The sequence below is a fragment of the Salvelinus sp. IW2-2015 genome, unplaced genomic scaffold (assembly GCF_002910315.2).
Source record: "Salvelinus sp. IW2-2015 unplaced genomic scaffold, ASM291031v2 Un_scaffold775, whole genome shotgun sequence".
Lineage (NCBI taxonomy): Eukaryota > Metazoa > Chordata > Actinopteri > Salmoniformes > Salmonidae > Salvelinus > Salvelinus sp. IW2-2015.
Window position 1 is genome coordinate 143,436 of NW_019942608.1, and position 7,955 is coordinate 151,390.

Genomic DNA, 7,955 nt, shown 5'->3' on the forward strand with positions numbered 1-7,955 from the left:
AGCCTTACTTTTGGTTTACGTGCATAATGTGTTTTTACTTCTATCCTTATTAGTGCACCTTATATGAGTTTAGCAGTTCCCTAAGTGGTGTTTTCTTAAAGACTTAGGTTGCACCCGTAATGACACCCTATTCCCTATATGGTTCACTACTTTTGACCAGGACCATTCCCATATAGGCCCTGGTCAAAAGTAGTGCTATGTGCCCTGGTCAAACGTAGTGCTATGGGCCCTGGTCAAAAGTAGTGCACTACTTAGGGAATAGGGTGCCCTTTGGGACAATAACCTGTAGTGTCAATGCCACCGTGCCTTCTGTGTCAAGCACTTCCTGGAGTTGGTATTTTGTAAGCTCACCAAAAGCACTTAGCCCACATCTCTCTTTCCCCTAGTATATCACCTATTTATTCACCTCATTCTTTTTTGACTTATTTTATCCTTTCCTTATCTGCCACTCCAACTTCGCAGGGGCCAAGTGGGTTGTTGTCTTATTTTAACAATTTCTTACCAACAGACATAATATCACTTGGAGGTAATATTGCTAGCATCGCTAGTAGCCCCAGTGTAGGAAACAAGGTTGATTTCAGCTAACCCTTGGCAAACCAAAGCCCCAGTTTAATGGATAAATCTTTAGAATTAGGTGCCAAAACCTGTCCATGGGGACACTAAACACGTTAAATGAAGATAATATAATTCAATGGTATTATCAAGATATTATATTGTCATTCTCTTTATCCTTTTAATGTATGTGTACAACTCTCTTTTCTTCTTTCTCGAACTTCCCTAACCTCTTCCTCTTCTTCCTTTCTTCCATAACCTCTCTCTCTCTTTCTCTCTCTCTCTCTCTCTCTCTCTCTCTCTCTCTCTCTCTTCCGTAACCTGGCACCATTAGAAGGTGATGATGTGTACTATCTGGTATTGAGGCCTTTTATTCTTAGATTTGTATTTTCAATTTGTGTGATGTTCGTACGTTCGTTCATTCGATGCCCGATGAGATGGAGTAACGCTATTCTTCTTCTTTTTCAAATTATTATTATTGTTTTGGCATTATTAAGGAGAAGAAGAAGAAGAAGGGGGGGAAAATAAAAAAAAATGTCTTGTTGAATGTTGTACAGATAGCACTAGAGATGTGTTTTTAATAAGAGAGCGTAAACCCACGCTCTAGTCCCGCCCACTCCTCCCTCCCATTGGCAGATAGGACAAGTGACTTGCCAAGGATAGTACAAGTGACCCGCCAATCAGTTAAATGAACTGCCCTCCAACTGACAAACATGTTCGATCCAGTGAACGTAAACTACATCATGATCTTAAATTACCCACAGAATATGTCATAATATGTGAAAATGTGAATGTCCCAGACAGTCAATGGTTAATCTGAAATATTTCCTAAATTGCTTCTGGCAAGGAAGCTCTCTGAAATATGCTAGAAATCTTTTAACCGGGGGCCTAACTATATTGTTGACCCTTCATTTCCTAGTTTCACATGCATTTTGAAGTGCAGATGTTAGAGTACTGTTGCAGTGTGTGTGACTGACATAGGTCATAGGGCCCTTGTCAAAAGTAGTGCACTATATAGGGAACCGGGTGCCATTTGGAACAAAGCCACTGTCTGTTGGAGAGGTGGAAGGGAGTGCTGGGTTTGGGCTCTCGTGTAGATGACTGCCATTGCAGTGAGGGAAAAACTGACCTAACCTAACATAGTAGTGACTAATATGAGTTTGTGGACAGATTTTTAAAAAACAACAACACACACATTAGAGATAAATTAATAAATGCAAATGAAGGAAAAAAAAGGTTGACGGTTTATTTTTGTGAGTCATGTCATTCCTCTTATGCTATTTATACTGTTTTTATTTCAACGTGTGTGTGTGTGTGTGTGTGTGTGTGTGTGTGTGTGTGTGTGTGTGCGTGCGTGCGTGCGTGCGTGCGTGCGTGCGCGCGCGTGCGTGCGTGCGGTGCGTGCATGCATGTGACAAAGGTAAAGAAACACACAGAACACGCCATGGGGAAGGAAGAAACCTTGAGAGGAACCAGGGGCCGGATTCACAATTGTTTCCGAGTAGGAGTGAGGCACCCCCTGTCCACATAATCATATTCATTATGACCTACTGCACTGATCCAGGGGGGATTCGTACTCCTGAGATGCTTGATACATATGGCCCAGATCTATATAGTGAAGGACTTCAGCGGTTACGGCATCCATGTGACATTACACCATTGAATCATCACAGTCCAGTGTGCCGTCATGCTAAATGATGTTATCAAATGAGTCTGTCTACTCATGCTGCACTACAACACTATTGAAAAACCGGAAGCGACATCAAGATCAGTCAGTACATTAGAGACAATTTGAGCAAAGTGGCACTCAGCCTCTCACCTATCAACAACTTGGATACATCCGAAATGGCAACCTATTCCCTAATTAGTGCACTACTTTTAAACAGGGCTCATAGGGCTCCTGTCAAAAGTACTGGGATGCCATTTGGGATGTACAACCCTTGACTGTAAAAAATAGACGGTGGAGGTATGTCGCCCTCTAGCGGGTATAACAGACCCATGTAGATTCTCTGCTATTAGGATTATGATTCTGTGACAGGAGGGGCAAGGAATAATTATGATTTGACTGCAGTAAAAGGGGGACTGTTTGTTTTCCTGTTAGATACGATTAAAAATTCGGGAAGGAAAATAAGTTTGTGGTTCGCATTCCGCTAAGCTATCAAAGGGGAATGTAAGCACATTGCGGGTCTCATGGGCACATATCCAACCTTTTCCTGACATAATGGATGAACAAGCACAGAAGACATTAAACCTCATCACTGTCTGTCATGAAATATGAAGTGAAGGATGATGTCGGTCTATATCGACAACTATGCGTTTTATAGCGCATCCACCATATTCTTCACGAAGTCATCCAATGTTACGCATTTCGAGTGAGTCTCAATGGTGTAACTTCTACTTTAACATCTGATTCAACTTCCTCAGTCACAATTTGTTGTTAGATATGCTACTTTGTGTATTCCTACGTGATTTATTAGAAGAAAGACTCATGTCCATGAGCCGTCAGCGCATCACAGCTCCGTTGGCACGAGGGCAAGTCTCCAGTGAGTGGGTGAATGCGCGTGTGAGTGGGCGAGCAAGAAAGGGGAGAAGAGAGGGAGGGAAGGAGAGATAGAGAGGGAGGGGGAGAGGGAGAGGGAGGGGGAGGGGGAGGGGGAGGGGAGGGGGAAGCGGAGGTACTGGGGATTCTGATGTTTTCTGTTGCACACAACCGCACTGCTCGCCCTAACTGCACTATCCATGCTGCTGTATCCTAGACTGTCTGCATGAGACGAGTCAGTTTACTGTTTCGAAGCATTTCTCGGCTCGACTCTATACCTGTCCCCGACTCATCTCTTTTTTGGCACATCTTTCTAGTTTCTCTTCAAAACCTTCGATCGAACTGAAGTGTTTTTCCAAGGAAAGCGATCGTTGAAAGTGCCAGTCGAAGCGGCTAGAAGAGAAGAGAAGTGACTTGTCTGCAGAACTCTCCGCGCTGCACGTTCTCAAGATGAGCGAGGTAAGTGTTCAGCTCAACTGTGATCGGTTAACAGTTCAAGCTGCAGTTGTTGTTAGGCTTTAATAACGGGGTGATTATGATTATTCGGCAATTATTCTACTGATCATATGCTATAGATGCTTTGAGAATTCACTATATAACACCCCTTCGATTATCTTATACGCATCCATTCAGTAAGTCCAATAGTTATGTTACTACATGGGAATTATAGACAATTTTAGTTTAACATCAACAAGTGAACATATACATTGTATTTGATTTTACCCTGCCCACGTAACTAATTGTCTAGATGAGTATCTTTGCGATGATACCACCCCGCCCCCCAATCCCCGCAACCCATCCAAGGTGCGGTAAAAAAAAATATATATATATATATTTTTTTTTATCGTTTTCAGAGCGCAGCTCTTTACATCTTGCGACTCGGTTGGCGCCGGTCCCAAATAAAGCGCACAAGGCGAGTATCACTGCATCGCCAGTGGGTATTGTGCACAGCCGTTCAGGGGCAGTGATGGGTGACAAAAGTACCTTCCGCCTCCGGTGAATTGCCACGCCGATGTCAGACACACCTGCTTCACCGAATGGAGATCTATTTCATTATGACACATCTGGGCTATATAGGCTACACGCCTATCATGGGCTTACACCATGATGTAGCATGTCCATTTATTTTCTAATTGATCAAAAGTACTTCATGGTCTTCCTGGTTTACCCGCAAGGCCCATTGTTTTTTCTGGCATCCATTTAAAATAGACATTTCGCCTACATGTAATTTGACTAATGTAATCCTAATCTAGACTAAATTGAACATCCTTTATAATGTTTTAAACTTCTAAATGGCACCCTATTCCCTAAACAGTGCATTCGGACAGTATTCAGATTGTTTCCCCTTTTCCACATTTTGTTACAGCCTTATTAAAAAAAATGTTTTTTTTAATCCTCAGCAATCCACACATAATGACAAAGCAAAACAGGTTTTTAGACATTTTTGCAAATATATTATTTACTTAAGTATTCAGACCCTTCGCTATGAGGTTCAAAATTGAGCTCAGGTGCATCCTGTTTCCTTTGATCATCCTTGAGATGTTTCTACAACTTGATTGGAGTCCACCTGTGAAAATTCAATTGATTGGACATGATTTGGAAAGGCCCACACCTGTCTGTCTATATAAGGTGCCACAGTTGACAGTGCATGTCAGAGCATAAACCAAACCATGAGGTCGAAGGAATTGTCCGTAGAGCTCCGAGACAGGATTGTGTCAAGGCACAGATCTGGGGAAGTGTACCAACAAATTTCTGCAGCATTGAAGGTCCCTAAGAACACATTCTTAAATGGAAGAAGTTTGGAACCACCAAGACTCTTCCTACAGCTGTCCGCCCAGCCACACTGAGCAATCAGGGGAGAAGGGCCTTGGTCAGGGAGGTGACCAAGAACCCTATGGTCACTCTGACCGAGCTCCATAGTTCCTCTGTGGAGATGGGAGAACATTCCGGAAGGACAACCATCTCTGCAACACTCCACCAATCAGGCCTTTATGGTAGAGTGGCCAAATGGAAGCCACTCCTCAGTAAAAGGCACATGACAGCTCGCTTGGAGTTTGTCTAAAGGCACCTAAAGACACTCAGACCATGAGAAACAAGATTCCATGGTGTGATGAAACCAATATTGAACTCTTTGGCCTGAATGCCAAGGTTCACGTCTGGAGGAAACCTGGCACCGTCTCTACGGTGAAGCATGGTGGTGGCAGCATCATGCTGTGGGGATGTTTTTCAGCGGCAGGGACTGGGAGACTAGTCAGGATCGAGGGAAAGATGAATGGAGCAAAGTACAGAGAAATATTTGATGAAAACCTGCTCCAGAGCACTCAGGACCTCAGACTGGGTCGAAGGTTCACCTTCCAACAAGACAACGACCCTAAGCACACATCCAAGACAATGCAGGAGTGGCTTCGGGACAAGTCTCTGAATGTCATTGAGTGGCCCAGCCAGAGCCCGGACTTGAACACGATCGAACATCTCTGGAGAGACCTGAAAATAGCTCTGCAGCGACGCTCCCCATCCAACCTGACAGAGTTTGAGAGCATCTGCGAAAAATGGGAGAAACTCCCCAAATACATGTGCCAAGCTTGTAGCGTCATCCCAAATCAAATCCAACCCAATAAGACTGGAGGCTGTAATCGCTGTCACAGGTGCTTCAACAAAGTACTGAGTAAAGGGTCTGAATACTTATGTTATGGTAACATTTCATAAAAACATTTATTTGTATAAATTTGCACACATTTCTAAAAACCTGTTTTTGCTTTGTCATTATGGGGTCTTGTGTCACGCCCTGACCATAGAGATCCTTTTATTCTCTATGTTGGTTAGGTCGGGGTGTGACTAGGGTGGGTTATCTAGGTTATTACTTGTCTATGTTGGCCTGGTATGGTTCCCATTCAGAGGCAGCTGTTTATCGTTGTCTCTGATTGGGGATCATATTTAGGCAGCCTTTTTTCCAATGGGTTTTTGTGGGATCTTGTTTGTTTGTGTGTAGTTGCCAGTGTGCACTGCATTTGACTTCACGTTTCTGTTTTGTTCTGTATTGTTTTGGTGAGTTTCTTTAATTAAACATGTGGAACTCGACGCACGCTGCGCCTTGGTCCGTTAATTCTACAAATGAACGTGACAGAAGTTCCCACCACTCACGGACCAAGCAGCGTGCAAAGGAGGAGAGGGTATCCTGGGCCTGGGAGGATATCCAGGAGGTAAGGACATCCTGGACTTGGGAGGAGATAATGGCAGGAGACGAAAGCCTTCCATGGAAGCAGACGCAAGCGGTGAAGGAAGGACAGCGACAACGCCGGGGTTCGCGGCCACGACGCAAGCCCAAGAAGCAACCTCAAAAAATGTTTTTGGGGGGAGGAGGCACACGGGGTGGTCGGCGAAGTTGAGGTGTGAGTCAGAGACCGTCGAGGAGTTATTGGACAAATTGGAGGAGAGTGAACGGAGGGGAGAGTTAGAGACCTTAGAGGAGGAGTTGGACAAATTGGAGGAGAGTGAAGCGAGAGAGCTGTTGGTTTGGCGTAGTATGCATGGCATTCGCCCTGAGGAGCGTGTTTGCCGTCCGATGCCACCTGTGCCAGCTCCCCATACTCGTCCTGAGGAGCGTGTCATTTGTCCGGTACCATCTGGGCCGGTTCTACGCACCAGGTCTCCATGGCGCCTCCCCAGCCCAGTACGTCCTGTGCTAGCTGCCGCACTCACCGTGCGGAGTGTGTCATCGTTCCGGCACCATCTGTGCTAGCTCTACGCACCAGGCCTCCAGTGCGCCTCCACAGCCCAGTATGTCCTGTGCCTGCTCCTCGCACTCTCCCTCAAGTGCGCTTTCCCAGTCAGGTACGTCCTGTGCCTGCTCCTTGACACTCTCCCTGAAGTTGGTTACACGTTCACCGTCAGGTACGTCCTGTGCCTGCTCCTCGCACTTCTCCCTCAAGTGCGCGTTCCCAGTCAGGTACGTCCTGTGCGCTGCTCCTCGCCACTTCTCCCTCAGGTGCGCCTTCCCCAGTCAGGTGCGTCCTGTGCCTGCCTGTCCTCGCACCTCTCCCTCAAGTGCGCTTTCCCGTCAGGTACATCCTGTGCCTGCTCCTCGCACTCTCCCTGAAGTGCGCTGTCACCAGTCAGGGTGCGTCCTGTGCCTGGCTCGCACTCTCCCTCAAGTGCGCTTTCCCAGTCAGGTACATCCTGTGCCTGCTCCTCGCACTCTCCCTGAAGTGCGTGTCACCAGTCAGGTACGCCCTGTGCCTGCTCCTCGCACTCTCCCTCAAGTGCGCCTTCCCAGTCAGGTACGTCCTGTGCCTGCTCCTCGCACTCTCCCTCAAGTGCGTGTCCCCAGTCAGGTGCGTCCTGTGCCTGCTCCCCGCACTCGCCCTGAGGTGCGTGTCCCCAGTACGGTGCCACCTATGCCGGCCCCACACATCAGGCCTCCAGTGCGCCTCCCCAGTCCAGAGCTTCAGGCGACAGTCCCCAGTCCAGAGCTTCGGGCGACGCGTCCCAGTCCAGATTCCGGCGACGGTTCACAGTCTGGAACCTCCTGAGATGGTCCATAGTCCGGAACCTCCTGAGACGGTCCACGGTTCGGAACCTCCTGCGACGGTTCACAGTCCAGAACCTCCAGCTCCATGGCAGGAGCCTTCCTCTGCACCGATGTCCAGTCAAGGCACGGCGTCCAGTCCCGCGCCTAGGCAGGAGCCTACAGCAAGGGTTCCTAGTCCAGAGCCTCCTGTGAGGGTTCCCAGGCCAGAGCCTCCAGCGAGGGTTCCTAGTTCAAAGCCTCCAGCGACGGTCCCCAGTCCAGAGCTTCCTGCGAAGGTTCCCAGTTCAGAGCCTCCTGCGAGGGTTCCCAGTCCAGAGCCTCCAGCGACGGTCCCCA